The sequence below is a fragment of the Alnus glutinosa genome, chromosome 14 (genome assembly GCF_958979055.1).
Source record: "Alnus glutinosa chromosome 14, dhAlnGlut1.1, whole genome shotgun sequence".
In the NCBI taxonomy this organism is placed as follows: domain Eukaryota; kingdom Viridiplantae; phylum Streptophyta; class Magnoliopsida; order Fagales; family Betulaceae; genus Alnus; species Alnus glutinosa.
This window is the reverse complement of record NC_084899.1, coordinates 9,010,622-9,029,222: the sequence shown is the minus strand read 5'-3', so window position 1 is coordinate 9,029,222 and position 18,601 is coordinate 9,010,622. Positions and strand designations below refer to the sequence as shown.

Here is an 18,601-nt window from a genome sequence, read left to right as displayed (position 1 = left end):
TATCTTAGATTCAGTACCAAGAAAAGCTACCGATATACATAAACAATCAAGTAATTAAGCCCCAGCTGAAAGTACTAACTAAATCAAGTATTTGAACTAGTTTAAATAAATACATCCAAACAAAGTAAATCCCAATGTAATTAACAATTAACTCCAAAAACAACATCTGAGACTTGGGTTTGCACTGTTTTGTATTGTGGATTGTGATTTTTTTGGTAAGATTGATAGAAGAGAAATGATATATATATATATATATAGCTATGATATATATATGTTTGATTTACTTGTTGGAACACAAGATTTATACAAGAAAAATAATTTTAACAATTTGGAATAGTAATTAAATGATGTGATTACAGATAATGTAATTAACCTTTTTATACAGATAATGCAAGATTAGGGAGATTATTCCTTTGTCTTTCACTTTACTTTACTTTACTTAGTACTCTGGTTCCTCCAAAGATCACTAGTAGATGAACTAGACACAAGTGAAGATCCGTTCACTTTTGTAACTGATGTTCCGCATGACCAAGTAATTGGAACTCATAGTATTGTTGTTACACAGGTATGGAAAGAGAAAATTATATATATGTTTGTAGATATGTTGATTCGTATATGTTGACGAATAATTTTATTTCATATATATTAATCGTACGAAGTTTTTGTTTCAGACTTTTGGGAATACACAGCCATCATGTCCTGTTGAAGGAGATTTTATATACTTGTCGTAGGTATTTGTAGACATTTGGACCTTAGCTGGAAAAATATATTTACTGCTGATTATCGGACTGTGCATCACTATTTCATGTATTCTCATTTGAATAGAAACTGTTGATTATTTCAATGATTATTCCTTATTTCTTTTGTTTTTTTTCCCCTCCAGTTGTGATGCATACAGATGGTTTTGACTAGAAGACAAACACCCGTTGACGAGAGCTTCTTCACTGCCTCTAGATGACGTGAAAACGAATTCATGCTTTTACTTTGTTTGAAGAAAACTTTGGTTTACATTTTGCTGATGTTGGTGTATACCTTTTGACTGAGAAAATGTTGAGAATCTGCTTCTCTTTGTATTTCTTAGTTCTTTTTTTCCTAATGAAATTTTCATCTATGTAATCTCTTGATAGTTGATATACCTGGAAATTTAAGTTAAGCTCTTCGTGTAAAGGCATTTTTGAATTGGTGAAGGGCTTACCTATATATTTTGGGGTTAAATTATTTGTGTTTTGCATGAAGTCCATGATCTGATTAACAGCAGAAAGAAAAAGACCACAAAACAATTAAATGTGTGTGAAAGTTAACGAACTTCTGGTTGTATGGTTCACTTAGCATCTGTTGTGCAAAAACATGTCTAACCTTGAACAAGTAATGTTCTTATTCTTGATATCTGAAACTTGTGCCAATCATCCCTGTTCTGTGTTGCTCGTATATTTTGTTCATTGATGGGAAATTGATAAAATGATATATCCAGATTACAATGGTGTTTACTTATTAATGAAATCCACCATCCAACCAAAAGTTTAATGAAATAAGCTGTCATATTACATTCAACCAATCACCAATCACAAAATAACATTCCTCTTCTAAAATAAAAACCAAGTGACCACATTACAATCCAACATACCACAGTACATCCCAGGAAAAAAAAAAAGTATCACACAATCAAAGCTAAGAAGCAAGAGAAGCAAGAGAGCCCAGGAATTGATTCTCCATAAGCAGGAAAAGAGCATCAAATCCAACTGTTTTACTGAGAAACATTTCGCTAAAGAGGCGAAAAGCAGTGAACTAAATTTCAGAGAAAGCAAGCACATGCCATAAAATTAAATGTGAGGAACAACTGTGTATTTGTTAACCAAGGGAGTCTTTCCCTCAACAGGAAATTTAATACCCAACCAAACTAAGGATAAAAAGAAAAAAATTTCTCACCAACCAAACAAAGGATAAAAAGATAAAATTTTCTCAGAAAATGAAAGGGGAAAGGGTATACAACAGATTTGTCGACGGTCTGCTGGGTCGGAGATCCGTTGTGCTCAGAGGCGGCGCTCGGTCTGCTGGGTCAGAGAGAGGGGCTCGGTCGTGGGCGCCGTTCGTTTGGGGTCGTGGGTCCGTTCGTTTGGGGTCCTGGTCCGTTCGTTTGGGGTCGACTGTCGGCTGGGTCGGAGATCCGCAGTGCTCAGAGGCGGCGCTCGGTCTGCTGGGTCAGAGAGAGGAACTCGGTCGTGGACGCCGTTCATTTGGGGTTGTGGGCACCGTTCGTTTGGGGTCGACAGTCGGCTAGGTCGGAGATCCGCGGTGCTCAGAGGCGGCGCTCGGTCTGCTGGGTTAGAGAGATGAGCTCGGTCGTGGGTGCCATTCGTTTGGGGTCGACGGTCTGCTGGGTCGGATTTCCGGTCGGCGGGCCGGTCTGCTGGTTTCGAGGGAGGGACTCCAAGAGGGAGCGAGCGGCGTCAGCGTCGGCAAGTGGGTCGGATTTCCGGTCGGTGGGGGAGGGCACGGTGGGAAATGGGGGAAATTTTGAAAATGAAACGTGAGAATGGCGACATCCGCATTTTGAATCTTTGATTGCTTTTTTTTTTTTTGTTTAAAAAAAAAAGCGAAAAAAAATTGACACGTGGAAAAGAGACGGATGAGAGACTGATGAAAGCCACATGCGTAGAAGCTCTCTCAAATTACATATCCATCACTTAAGCATTGTCCAACAACATGTCAATTACTTAAGCATCAAATAATGTATCATATCCATCACTTAAGCATTGTCCAACACTTTGATTGTCCTCAAATTACATAGTAATAACACAGTAATCCAACAAATATTTTTGCCATAGCAATAACACAGCAATACATCAGTAATTAAGGCCCTAATATTTTTGCCATTCCAGCTTCTTCCTTTGGTTAGCCTCAAGTACTTCTATTGCCTTCTCCAATATTGGAAAAAATATTCTGAGCTTTAGTTACAGGCCTTGATGAAGACCCTCATGTCTATGAAGGTCCTACTGGCTGAGAAGACCTTCCTGCCTGAGAAGGCCCTGTTGGTTGAGTATACCCTACTGCCTGAGAAGACCCTGTTGGCTGAGTAGACCTTGATGGTTGAGGAGGTCCATACAAATTCACTGTATTAACAGTAGATTGAAACTATAAATTCAAATTAAAGCAATGTTGTGAGTCAAAAATTTAAATAAAATTTTACACAGAAATAATGAGTGCTTTGATTGCTCACAATAGCATTAGTCTGTGGGTGAGGCTGTGACTGAGACTGACTTCTTGTACGAGTAGGTCCATACAGTCTTACTGTGTTAACATTACCTTGGGTCTATAAAATATTATTAATTAGGGTAGGCCAAAATTTACATAAACCAATAGATATAAAAGAATGGTGGATTGAGTGCTTACAAAAGCATTTGTTTGAGGTTGAAGCTGTGACTGAGACTAACCTATTGTCGAGGGTCCATACAATCTCTCTGTGTTGATAGTACCTTGAGACTGTAAAGACATATTAATTAGTGTAGGACATAATGAAATATAATAGAGGAAATATAAATGAGTGCTCACAATAACATTGGCTTGGGTCCCAGGCTGTGATTGTGAATGACCTACTACCTGTGGTCCATACCACCTTACTGTGTTGACGGTACCTCGAGACTGTCAAGACACATCAATTGGTTTACACTAGAATTTACATAAACCAGGTGAGCCAAAAAGATAAATAAACAACACATAAAATATGGGTGTTTTGAGTACTCACCCAAGCATTGGTCCGATGCTGAGGCTGACCTCTACCTCTAGCTGAAACTCTTGAAGTTGTAAGCCCATGTGGGGTTGGTTGACCCATACCCCTGCCCTTGCCCCTACCCCTACCCCTACCCTTACCTCTACTCCTACCTCTAGACAATGCAATAGTGGTTTGTGGGGTATGATGGGGAATTGAGGGCTGCAAAATCTTGTTGAGAGTTTAAGAGTTAGTGTCAAATTCAATGTAAATGATGGAAAAGTTATGAGAGTTTTGAAAGTTACCGGTTCAGAATCAACTGTAGATTGGGGATTCGGTTCAGTATCAACTATAGATTGTACCTAGAACATTAAAAAAAATTGTCAAATATAAAATTAAGTAACACACTGAATACAATAAAAAAAAAAAAAAAAGTCAAAAGGAATTTACCTCACTCCTACTTTGTCCTCTATAATTCACTGCTTCTATTCTTATGCGGGGCCATATTCTTACATTGTGTCTAGTCCCCCTGCATCTGGAACATCTCATAGTAACTCCACCCTTCCTCATTCTGTCAACCAACTACATATTCATCATAACAAAATTGATTGGTATTATAATAAACATTGATTAAATGAAGAAATATGTAATTGGTACTTTACCTTCTGATGATCAGAATTAAATGTCCATCCCTCTGCAAGAGGAGTGCCAAGGTCCGATAGCAAAGCCTCTAAAAATCATGTCCAACTCTCTTTGATTTCAGCTTTCATAACTGCAAATGCCACTGGATACATTTGGTTGTTTGCATCCCTCGAAATCGCAGCCAATAGCTGGCCTTTTAAGAAGCAACCATCCAAGCCAATGATTGGCCTACAACCAACAAGGAAACCGCTTTTCATGGCGGCTAAGAAGAAGTATAACCTCTGAAATTTTGCTGGAATATCAGGTAACGGCCTCTCTACCTTCATCATTACACAATTGACAACATTCGTTCTTCTTATTGTCTCACAATAGTCCTAGAGCTTGCTGTACTATTCATTCATTTTGCCACGGATCTTTTCTTTTGCAAGTCTTCTAGCCCTATACAACCTATGCTCTTTCACATCAACACCCCACCTATCTTTCTCCTCCTCTAAAATTGCCTTTATAGGCATGTTGGGTTGTGCTCTGAACTTGTCAATTAACTTGTCTGCAATCCACTTTGATTTCAAAATAGAATTTTTATGTTTCCTCCTGAAACTGTGTATGGGCTAAAATAATCGAACTTCAAAGGATTTCTCATCCTTGCACTTGCGTCCATAAATCCTATATTTACAACGTGTATCCCTGCATACAACTATACACTTAGTGAGGTAATTTCTCTTAAACTTTACATCCTTCCCTATATTTACATTAGACTCCTTAACTGCATCTTTGAACACCTAGATCGACGGGAATTTTTGACCCACCACAAACTCTGAGTTACCCATGTCAGTCATCTGGAACTCAGACCACTTTCTCACATGTTTCCTCCGACTCTGGGAGGCTACCTTGTACTCCTCATCACTTTTGGGAAGAGATGTAAGAATGTCACTGCGTGCTATGTCTGAGTTGGCATCATCATCATAATTAGATCCACTGTTGGAATGGTTGACTGTTGACCTACCACCGTCTTCACCACCTTCCTCTTCACTCTCTTCACCCTCCCCATGAACGTCTTCACCCTCTCTCAATCCCCCCCCCCCCCCACCAATGTCTCCAACCTCTCTAATGTCCCCCCCATAGATGGCCCAGGAACATCATTATTCTCAACGAACAGATCTGGTTCATTCACTTCATCCCAATATGGATCATCTCACTCGATCCTAGAATACCCCCCCTCATCATCACCATTATCATCATCATCATCATCATCATCATCATCATCATCATCATCATCATCATCGTTCTCCTCATCAATGTCAGGTATGGACTCACTAAACAAATTGATATACAACTCAACAATTGGTAAACCTGAGTGGGCTTGAACTATTTCACGTACATCAAAGTTCAATTGAATTAATTTCAAGCCATTTCGAAGAGTACAACCCGGCAGTAAGTAGTAAATTAAGTCCCCTGATTTGTACCCATAACTTTTTGCAATACCCTCAACAACTGAAAATGACAACCTATCATGTTCAATGGCCTCCTTGTACACATCAATATCTCCCCCCACATATGTATTCATGAACCTCCTATCCATGTGACCTCCATAATGCACCTCAAACATGAACTCTCATCTAGCCATCTTCACAACAAAATAGAATAAATAAAGGAATACGTATATTGTATATGTAGGTCGAAGTGACTCAACTAGGAAAATAAAAACCCTAAACTAAACATCTGAAATGCGCATGGTGTCCATAATGTGCATTATTAGTGTTAGACATTAAGTGACTTAACTATAAATAGATGGAATATACTAAATAGTAGAATATATGCATGGTGTGCATGGTGTCCATTATTAGTGTAAAAAATCTCATTTCTATTATTATTATTATTATTAGTGCATGGTGTGCATTGTGGGTCATTTCTATACCAGTGCCACAACCACTTTTGACTAGGAAAAAGATACAACATATAATGTACATCCCGCCAAGGCAATATGTTGAGAATGAGAAACCTCCCACTGTCCACATCACAATGTACAACTAAAGGCAACAAGCAACCATTATTAAAATATACAACCATTATTACAATATAACAATTGGGGTCATTGTGACCCACGATGACCATAGCCTAGGGGCCCACTAAAACATCAACCATACAACATAAACACTGAAATGTCAGCATTAGTAAATTATAATCATATGGGTGACCAATTACAAAACCCCACCCCAATAATGTCGGCATTATCTTTAATCAATTGGGGGACCAACGAAACAAGCAAACCAATTGGAAAAGTGGGCTTTCAATGAACTAACAGAAAATGGTCCTACTCCCAATTAAAAAAGTGGGGTTTTAATAAACAAACAACATTTCAAAAATACAGGCATTATAAAAGCAACTGTCGGGTTTGAGGGTTTGGACAATCTAAAAAACTCACAAGACTCATAGGTTTGGTAAGGCAGAGCAACTCGATGAAAGAGGAGCTATGCAGACCCACCGATTTCTTTCGATCAACGAAGAAATTGGAGAATTGGTTTGAAATCAACTTGGCAGCAGTATGGGTCTTCAAGTCGGCACCCTCTGAATGGGTCTTCAACTCTTTACCGAGAATGGGTCATCAACTCGGCAACAAAATGCAGGCTGGCACCGAGAATGGGTCTTCAACTCAGCAGCACTCGACAGTCAGCACCCTATGAACCTTCGACACCCTCCTTCAGCCCCTCTGAACCCTTCGATTGTGAACCCTATAAAACAAAATGCCCAAATCACTTAGTTTATTATTGAATGGCATAATTGTAATAACTATCTTTATTTTGTCTATTTTGTAAGTTAATTTGCTGTCTTGCTTCGTAGGGCGAAATGGGGAATTCAAAGTGTAAGGAGAGGAGTATTTTTGGGCTTTTGAGCTAAAAGAATCACGTGCCATGCACGTGACTTAATTTCCATCAACTTAGATGGCATAAATTGACAGAGGGGGCAAAAAAAAACCAATTAGTAGTTTGGGGGGCCGGAATGCAAGCATTGATAGTTTGGGGGGCTATCCGGAGAAAGGGTGGAAGTTTAGGAGGCTAAATTGTATTTTTATCTATTTTTAATTATATATAGGGATAAATATATTTTAGCCCCCCAAACTACCACCCTTTCTCCGGATGGCTCCTCAAACTACCAATGCTTAGATTCTGGCCCCCTAAACTACCACTTTTTGATTTTTTGGCCCCATCCGTCCATTTATGCCGTCAATTCTAAACAGAATTCCGAAAATACCCCTCCTACACTTTGAAATTTCCACGGTTAAGGGAGGGGTATTTTCAGATTTTTGGCCAATTTCTGTTAGAATTGACGGTATAAATAGACTGATGGGGCCAAAAAATCAGAAAGTGGTAGTTTGGGGGGTCAGAATCTAAGCATTGGTAGTTTGGGGGGCCATTCGGAGAAAGGGTGGTAGTTTGGGGGGCTAAAATATATTTAACCCTTATATATATATAAGGCAATAAACAATAATGTGATGTAATAATAGTTTTGTCTGTAGATATTGTTTATTTTCTTTCACACCACTCGTTTAGAGCTGACATTAGGTTAACTGATATTTTTGGAGCTGACACTCTCATCATATAAAGCTTATTTGTTTGCTCCTAGAAGCCTATGTACAGTTCTAGCTAACTGAAAGCTTATCGTCCCAGCGTTGTTATTATTAAATCTTTCACAGTAACCTAGGGTTCTATTGGCAGCCATCTCACCCCATGCTACTCACCAATTTTGTTCTTAACATATTCATTATTCACAAAAGTAAATACAATATGCATTATCTCATTCACACATATATATTTAAACAACTATGCAATCATTATATTATTGAAATTAGTATCAAATCTTAGTAAGTAATTTATACTTACTACACAATTTTTAGAGAGTATCCACACAAGTGATTACTGCAACACACTTTTGTACATGTGATAGTGAATTAGTATAAAATTGCTAAGAGCTTATTTCAACACTTTCGTCACTTTTGGCTTTTAAACCACTTACCATAGCCTTCTAATGTCACTTGAAAATTATGACGGCATATAAAAATAGGTAGGCAGTATTACCAAATATTTTCATACGGGTATTACTATGACATTGACATAGTTAAAGCCAAAACACCTTTAAAAGTAAATTGACATTATTACGACATTGCTATGCTAAAAGCTTAATTCATTTTATATAAAGTAGATATAGTAATCATATTAGTACAGATAATGGCTACCATATTTAAAAAGTATGTACGGCATGAAGACATAGATATGGATAATTCCTATTATACCATTTGGAAAATTCGGCAGCGTAACGACACTAGTGTAACTAATGATTAAAAACGTTTGGGGTAATTACCTTTTCCCCCCAGGTACTACCAAAAAATGCGCTATGCCCCCATGAACTACCAACTTGACCGAAAATAAGCATTCAACTTCCACTGTTACGCACATTACCCCCTTTCGTCAGTCTTCCTGGTTAAAATAGACGGTCAAAGACGGTCAACGGTCCCAGCCCTTTTTATCCCCCGTTTTGCCCTCAGCTGCAGTGGAATGAAGAAAAAAATAAAAAGAACAAGAAAAAAGAAAAATAATTCATAAAAAAGGAATCAAAAGACAAGCTTCTTTCATTTTTGAAGCTTGTCTTCCATTTCTCTTCCAAACTTCAAACAGCCCCAGAGAGAAGGAGGAGCCGACTTCTAGAAAGAAGAAGGAATATGTCTTGTTCAATGAATAGCGAAGCAACCTCTGTGGAGACCATGTGTCGTTGTGGACTTCTGGCACCTTTGAAGACCTCCTTCACTGAGGATAATTTCGGCCGGTTGTTCTACGGTTGTGTTAACTTTGAGGTGAGAATTATTTTTAATAGATCTGTAAATTTCCTTCGTGATTTGAGGATGTGATGGGTTCTTCACTTCTATTTGTAGACAATGGGTAATTTTTTAAGGGTTTGAAAGTTTAAATCTTAGGTCTGGATTCTTGTTGCTGGATTATTATTAATTTTTTTTTTTTTTTTGTTTTTTGTTTTTTTTTGTTTTTGGACAATGGATAATTGATGTTGAGCTATTTTTTAAGCTTCTGAAGTTGAGCTTTTTTTTAGAGTAATATAGTTATATATTTCGATTATCCAAATTGGATTCGTTATATTTTATGTCTTGCTGTCGATGTAACAACAATGTTTATGGAAAGAGATGGATGATTCACGACATTGTACTAAACTAGAAAACCCTAGATGTTTTTTTTAACATCTATGAACTTTTCAAGATATTGTACCAAACCAGAAAACCCTAGATGTTTTTTTTAACATCTATGTCCCTCTAATTTGATAGTATGATGAGATTGGATCTAATATCAAAGCTCAACTCAGTTCTCTTCTGTTCCTATTTTTTTTTTCCCTCATGGATGGTCCAATGTTGTGCACTAACAGTTGAAAATAGCATGTAATATTGGTGCAATGTTGATGGATTTCTTGACTTTGTTGAATATTTTTCAAAACTAATAAACTAATAAACTAATCCTCGTTTATTTTTTATGGCCTGTAATTTGAATAGGCCGGTCGCTCTTGTGGATTCTTCCAATGGAAAGATAGTGACATGTGTGACCATGCTAAACGAGTGATGGGTCGTTTGCAACATAGGGACGCGATGCTGAACAAAGAGGTTATAGAGTTGAAGGCCAAGCTAGAGATTGAAGCAATTCGATATGACATGCAAGTGAAAGTTTCAAAGACAACTAGTCATCTTTTGGCATTTTCTTGGATTTTTTGTGTTGTCTTTGTAGCTGTATTTTGGGGCTAGTATCATGGTGCAGGACATTTGTACTACAAACGGCTACCATGAAACAAAATGGCTTTTGTATTTGTAATTTTGGAACTTTGTAATGACTAGTTCATTGGGGCCAGTATCTAGTGATGACTAATGTATTTGTAATCTTTGTAATGACTAATGGCCTTTTTGCTCTATGAAATGGGATGTTCATTTTGGAACTTTGTAATGACTTAAGTATTTGTAAACTTTGTAATGAGTAATGGCCTTTTTGCTCTATGAAATGGGATGTTCATTTTGTTGCATGTGATTATATTATTAGTAGCTATCTGAATTTAATTCGGTTGGTAGCTATCTGAATTTATTTTGGTCAGGATTGTCAATTCATGGTGGTATTGTCACAATCCAAGGTAGTTCATGGTGGCATTGTGACCATTACATGTAGTTCATGGGGGAATATGCAAATATTTGGTCAAAGTATATAGCATGCAAATTTTGTATTAGCATCAACACACGACCCATCAATGTGCCTACATAAATCAACATAACCTGTAATTCTCAATTTTCAACCTGTAAGTATCATATGAACAACTACAGCCACTCAAAATACAACATAATCAAATTTGGGAAGCTACAACTACAAATTGTTCCTACATAAATGTGCCTACATAAATCAACATAACCTGTAATTCTTAATTTTCAACCTGTAAGTATCATATGAACAACTACAGCCAACATAATCAACACAACCAACATTAATCAACATAACCAACATAAATCAACATAACCTGCATATTACCAATAACTTGTACAAAAAACCAACATAATCAAGTTTTGTCCAAGTACAAAAAACCGACATAATTAGTTCCTGCATATTACCAATAACTTGTACATAAATCAACATAATCAGTTCCTGCATATTACCAATAGCTTGTACAAAAAACCAACATAATTAAGTGTTGTCCAAGTACAAAAAACCAACATAATCAAGTGTTGTTGTTGTGCAAATATCTACCTAAATAAATAGATAAATATTTGTACGTTTTACTCGCAAGTGCACAAGATCAAAACGATAGTATAGTAGGCAAATACGAGATCATTCTCACGAGGATTGGTAAATTATGCTTAAAAAGAATTCCTTAATAATTGAGACGAGTGAAAAGCAATAAAAATATTAATCAGATCAAATAAGAGAAGAGTTAAAAATATTGAAGAAATATAATATGAAATAAGGTAGGGCTTCGATATCCACCGCTAATCATACTCAATTAAGATTCACAATGCCAATGCTACCATCATAACTTGATACTTAATGCTTACCAGCTACAAGTGAATGGTATCTTCTCCTAAAGCTATTGATTTCCCTGAGCAACGAGTTAGGCATGGTATCTACTCTAACTCTTTTCTTCATTGAAGGATTTAGCATGGTATCTACTAATTTGTTCTTCAAGAAAGCATAAATTTATGGAAATCGGTAAACACATCAGATTGGAACATGGTGTCTATTCCAGTTGTCTTTATGTTGATTAATCCAAGAACCTGTGATGGGGTTCTTTTGTTACTTTATTATGCCCAGAACTCGGTCATCCAAATTGACATAAATAACAAATCCATACCACATGCATATGATGATCAAGCATAAACATGAGAGGAATTCAAGAAAATAGGAAATAATCAAGTTAAGCATCAATATATGAATTGTAGCAAAGGGGCCAATTGAAAACCTTAACGAGACATAATTAGGGCTTCAATCGAGCCCTAACTAAAGTATTAGTTACAAATAATATAAACTAAAATTATATACATACAGAAAATAAATAAATAAAGAAAATAAAAACTAGGAAGAACCTCCTTCTTGATGTAGCCTTTGATTCTTCCTCAAAGCTTGTGCGTCTTTTCTTCAAAGGCTAGAGGCCTATTTATAGGGATTAGAGAAGCTCTAGAAGCTCTAGAATTCCTATTACAATTCTAAGTAGGTCTTATAGTCCAAATAGAATAATTACAAGTCTTTTCCTTTTCTGAAATTTCTATCCAAGTAGGAAAAGGATTCCAAAATTCATACAGATTTGCGGTTTCTTATTGCGGGGTGATTTTGTCATGGTAAATGTCCGAATTAGGAAAAACCTATTTTTTACATATTTGTTTAGTTTTCTCTTAGCTTTCCAATGCCACAAATTTTGTTGAAATATGATATTTGAGCCGAAAGTTATGATTAAATTACTGAGACGTGCTCATTCTGGATTCTTTCCAAAAATAACGAATTTTTGCCGACTTCTCTTTCCTTAAATTCAAAATTGATTTGGAGTTGAATCTATCCAAAAGTGAGTTTGCCGACTTCGTTATAATCTTGGAATTTGATGGATTTACTTTCAAAACCTATAGAATACAAGAAAACACAAAAATAACACAAAACATCAAACTAAAACAAAACTAAGAGCTTAACATATGTAAATTAAGGGGCTTAAATGTGTAACATTCAGCACTTATCAGTTGTCCAAGTACAAAAAACCAACATAATCAAGTTTTGTCCAGTACAAAAAACCAACATAATCAAGTTTTGTCCAGTACAAAAAACCAACATAATCAAGTTTTGTCCAAGTATGACTACAAATTGTTCCTGCATATTACCAACAACTTGTACAAAAAACCAGAAATAGTCCTTTTCCTTCCATACTTCCAACAACCAACAATAATACAAACTGATACATCAAGCAAAGACAGTCTCCAAAAACCCATCAAGGCTGCCATATTGGTCTTTTTCCCTTGTCTGTTGCTTCCACTCGTTGCATACCCTTCTCCATTGTTGGTACCACCACTCTTGTTGCATTTCTTGCTGGTTCCCGAATGAAAACTCCGCCTGCCCTGGCCGGTTGTCGATTGAACACTGCTGGTGCGGTTACTGGCTGACCAGCATCACTTGTGAGGTCAATAGTTGGTATCTCTTTGTTTGGATCGGACTCCTTAAATGTTGCTAACAATCTACCAGACCTCCTGCGAGGTCCAACGTGGGCAGTTGTGGGCTTCCGAACCTGTGCAACACATGATGAGTTAGAAACTAAAAATCTGTTTAACTATAACGGTGTAAATCTGTATTGACTTACAACTGTTTGGTTTCCTTTAGGTGATGCCCGAGTATGCACTGAGGGAGCTGGAGCAGGCTGCATCGAGGGAGCTGGAGTTGTCTTACTCCTTTTGGTAGAAGCAGGCTGCACTGAGGGAGCTGGAGTTGTCTTACTCCTTTTTGTAGAAGCAGGCTGCATATGCAACATACAACAATTAGAAATAACTTATATTTGTAATAACTGCACTCAACTTAATGATACCTACACCAACAGTAGTTTATGCATGTCTCCTTTTGGGCCTTGAAATAGGTAGTGCAGAAGCGAACGACTGTGTAGGCTGTGAAGCATCAGGAACTGGCTGAAAAGGCATCTGAACACAAAAGAACTAGAGTTAGTAAAATCATTAACTCGATTGGCAATGACATTTGATTATAAGCATATATAAAACCGAAAACAGACTTACATCATCAAAGCTCAACTCCGTTGCAGTACTTGTGGGTACACTTACTCCTGAGCTACTACGAGTGGACACTCTCTTCCTCCTAGTGCAAGTCCTGGCGTTGTGGCCAACCGCTCTGCACTTCGAGCATCTCATGGTTACACCACCTTTCCTCATGCAATATGGATTTTTTGGCTCCTCCGGACCCCTTCTCCTAATCTTCTTTGGCCTTCCTGGGGTAGGTCTAACAATAGGTGGATCCACTTCATCTTGGCCGGTTCTTATCCATTGGTCCTCGCTTGGCACTGGGTATATCATTGGGTCGTATGCCTTCCTGTAATTTTCGACACTGTAATACTGATGCAGGTACTGCTCAAGCTTGGATGAGTTATGTAAGATGGCTGAGATGGCATGTGGGCATGGAATGCCAGTCATGTCCCACTGCATGCACCCACACGTACAATGCGCCAGGTCGACGACAAATGTGCCATAACTGTACTCAACTTCGTAAAGTCCATCCCCAGCATAATGTGTAGTGCACTCTGCAGCATCCTCTTTCCACATTGTCCCAACTTCGCCACTATCTTCGGGCACCATTCCCCAACATACTCCCTAATTCCCTGCCTTTTCTTCTGGTACCGCCTCATCAACTTATTCCTGATCATCTCTAGCATGGTAAGGATTGGCTTGTCCCGTGCTTTGATAATATACGAATTGAAGCACTCACAGAGGTTGTTCATTACCAAATCGCACTTCGGGCCTACGTCGAAATAAGCCCTAGCCCAGGTATGTGGGTCAATTTTCTCCAAGTAAGCATGTGCAACTGGACTCATCCTCTTCATCGCAACCATTTCCCGGTCAAATCCATGAATATTATAGGCCGAAGCTGCCTTCCACAACTTATTCTTCAAAACCAATCCTTTATGCCCATCACCCCTAAAGTTCGCATATAAATGTCTCAGACATATGCGATGCGGGGCGGTTGGTAGCACATCCTCGAAACTAGGAATCAAACCCTAGGCACAAAACAACATAATACAAATAAATAATAAATAATAAATAAAAATCAGTGAAAAATTATGAAGAAACAACAATAATTTAATATTGAAACTAAGCAAAGTAACATACCTTTTGCCTATCAGAGATGAATGTCAACCCATTACTTCCATTTGGACCAAGGTCAGCCACCAATGTCTCTAGAAACCAACTCCAACTTTCCTTATTTTCAGCTTCAACCACAGCCATGGCAATGGGATAAATGTTGTCATTGGGATCTCTCCCAACAGTAGCCAACAGTTGCCCCCCATAGGGTCCCTTGAGAAAGCATCCATCCACACCTATCACAGGCCTACAAGCCTGTCTGAAACCGTCTTTGCATACTGCCAAAGACATATACAACCGTAGAAAGTAGGTGGGACATCTAAAGTAGGTCGTTCAACTTTCATCAACATTGTACTCCATCTATTTGTTTGCCTAACCGTTGCACAATAATCCCATAGCCGCTTGTACTGCTATTTATGCTTACCTTCTATAATTCTTTGGCTTTCACCTTAGCCCTGTACAGTTGCCTAAAACTAACATCCACATTCCATTTCCTTTTTACATCGTCATGGAGAGCTGTAAGTGGATAGTTTGGCTGTATCTTGAATTTGTGGAACATCCTGTCCGCAATCCACCTAGAAGTTACAATTGAGGACTTGTAACATCTTGTACACCGGTGGTCAGGGTTCAGTGACTTAAGTATAAAAGTCATCTCACCCGGTACCAATGAACCATAAACTCTCCAAGGACAACCCTTGGCATTATTCCTACAGACTCCAATGATCCGGTCCCCATCATTTTTTGTGAACTGAACATCCTTTCCCCTGACCAAATTGTATTCCCTCACAGCTTTCCTAAATTGAGCTGCTGACTCAAATGACATGCCCACATCCAAATGCGGGTCTTCCATGTCCACATCTTCGAATTGAGAAACCCTAGTAACACACCGAACCCTACTAGTCGCCTCAAACTCCTCATCACTTTTAGGAGGACTTACCAAAACATCACTTCTGGCCAAATTAGAGGATACCTCATCCTCTTCCTCATCATCCAACAATTTAGACGGATCGCCTAACCCACCAACATGAGTCCTATCTTGTTGGGCTTCCTCTTCATGGCCACCATCACCACCCTCCTCCTCACCGGAATCACCACCCTCCTCAGAATCACCCTCCTCATCAAAATAAGAATCACTATCTTCTGATTCGTCAGGTACATCCCATGCATCGTTCTCATCATCACTCATCAATGCCCTCCAGTATGGGTCATTTACATCCTTCATCCTCCTTTCCTCAACTCCATCATCCTCACCCTCTTCAACCTCACTCACATTTGGGACTAATTCATTAGCAGACTTTGAAAAAGAAACAATGTATAGCACAACAAGTTTATGACCTAAAAATACATCAGCCATTTTCACGACATCCTCATCTGAGGTTAACAAAACTAACCCATCTTCTAATTCTTTACCGGCCTCACAATAGTAAACAAGGTCACCTGGATGGTATCCAAATTTTTTAACTACAGTTTCGATCTCAAAAAATGACAGACGATCCAGGTCATAAGGTTCTTCATACAACCCTATATTCCCACCAACATACGTGCACCTATGTCGCCGGTCAAACCAGCCCCCATAATGAACCCTAAAAATCACATCATTGCTTGCCATTGTATATGCCGGCTGCTTGACACTACACATATAAAATATAAACTAATATGAGTATTTACTAATATGTGTATGAGTTGCTTGAATTTATTTCTGTGTTAACTTAAGTTTTTAAGAATTTTTTTTTTTGTTGTTAAGGCAAATTTTTACTACATGTGCTTACCTATCATCTTCATATATATGAAAATATCATTATGTTATCAAACCCTAGATTAGAGGTATTTTTATTAACTCCAGGTCTAGTATACATATATTTTTGGAAAAGTAAAAAGTCAATCAAAGTGTTTATTAATTGTTAATGCTTATAGAAGCAGTACTGTACTTTAGATACAAAGTAAAATTTCAAGTTGTAAGATTCTATAGAAGCAGTACTTTAGATAGTACTTTAGATACAAAGTAAAATTTCAAGTTGTAAGATTCTATAGAAGCAGTACTTTAGATATCTAATTGTGATTATTTAATGGATTAATTGTTAAATCTGTTCTAAACAATTAAATAAACTCATCAGGTTGAACAAAATGTAATCTACACATTTTAGACAATTGTGGACCATCCTATTTTGACCTTTTCCCCCCTTTACGAAGACATTAGGGACCACCTAAGAGAAGAGGATAAATATAAACAAACAAAATTGTGGACCACCGAAACATATTTTTTAGTACAAAATCATCCTATTCCCAACGTTTTCCCTATTACAAAGACATTCGGGACCACTGACAAAGGGAAAACACGACAATCGTGCAAGACCACTACAGGAAAAAAAATCAAAAAAAGCAACAAAAAAGTTAAACAATCAACAAAACTATCCACTTTATCGCACAAAACAACAACAACCACACAGAATGTCGGAGTGAAATTTTGCTTTCACTCCGACTTCGACAACAACACACTTTCTTATTTTAATGAAAAAGTGAAAGTCGGCCGATACCTGAAACAAGGGTGACGTTTAAGTGCGAATCTGGGTTTGTTTCAATTTTTTTGTACGAATCCGCCGTGCGTCAGGTTCGAAGTGCAAGTCTTTGGTTCTAGAAGATTTCTAGGGTTTCTAAGTGTAGAAGACGGGTTGTGCGGTGCTCAGTGAGTTAGGTCACTCTTTGTCTTTGTTCTTCACGGGGCATTTCAGGTTTTTTGGATGATAAAGTAAGGGCATATTCGTAATCTAACACCCCATCATTTACAATTTCGAACGGTATATTTAGGGAGGGTAATTTTGTCCTTCATTCCACTGCAGCTGAGGGCAAAACGGGGGATAAAAAGGGCTGGGACCGTTGACCGTCTATTTTAACCAGGAAGACTGACGGAAGGAAGGGGGTAATGTGCGTAACAGAGGAAGTTGAATGCTCATTTTCGGTCAAGTTGGTAGTTCATGGGGGCATAGCGCATTTTTTGGTAGTACATGGGGGGAAAAGGTAATCACCCCAAAACGTTTTATGACTTCAGAAAGCGTCATGGCCTTATTATGGAATACCCAATTGAATTTGAGCATCATAATAACGTATTTAGTAAATAATTGAACAACTTTTGAGTGAAAACTTTCAAAGCATTTTCTAACCACATAATGGATGTAATTAAGCTTAAAATGACGTAAATGACTTCTAGAGCATAAAAGTCATGAAATTAATGGTTGGAAACTTACCAAGATCCTTCCAAATGATGTTGGAATCATTGAAAATGACTCCAAGCATACAAAGCAAGGGCTGGCTGTGGGGTATCAGAAGAGAAAATGAGAGAGAGCTTCCTTCAATAAAAGTGAAAGGAATGGTGTACTTAACCAATCATTCATATTTATAAAGGATTGAATGGCTAGTATTTGATGTAAGATTTTGATCCAATGGATGGGATAATCCCACCACATGGCCGGCAATCACTAAGATAAGGTGAGTTGTTTTGTAATCACAATCCTACAATACCACTTATCCAAGTAACTTTATTCATTAGCTAGGCAATTTTATCGTTAGATATTTACTTGACCCTATAGTAACTATTAAACTACCATAAAAGACAAGAATGGACACTTGTCAACTTAAGAGAGCATCAGAAAATCAATAGGGTGAGTGGTAGCCCCACGTACATGTTGCTAGCCCATTAACAATACATTCACGACCGATTTTTGTCGTACTACGAACATATTATGTGTATGAAATTTTACAGGTAGATAGAGGACTTCGAGACAAGCATTTTGGCATTTGATTTGACTAAAATGGAGTTCGTTTGACCAATTTTTTACCTACCAAAATTTTCATGTCCATTAAGCTTGTCCAATGAAATTAGAGTCCTAAACATG

The 18,601-nt window shown here is 37.8% G+C and overlaps 1 long non-coding RNA gene across 1 annotated transcript; it reads left to right on the top strand.

Annotated features, from left to right (window-relative positions):
- Positions 1–461: 461 nt before the first annotated feature.
- On the top strand, positions 462–1,086 carry LOC133857046 (uncharacterized). The gene is made up of 3 exons (XR_009898292.1): positions 462–565; positions 672–731; positions 884–1,086. It is a non-coding gene; the product is annotated as an uncharacterized LOC133857046 (long non-coding RNA).
- Positions 1,087–18,601: the final 17,515 nt, after the last annotated feature.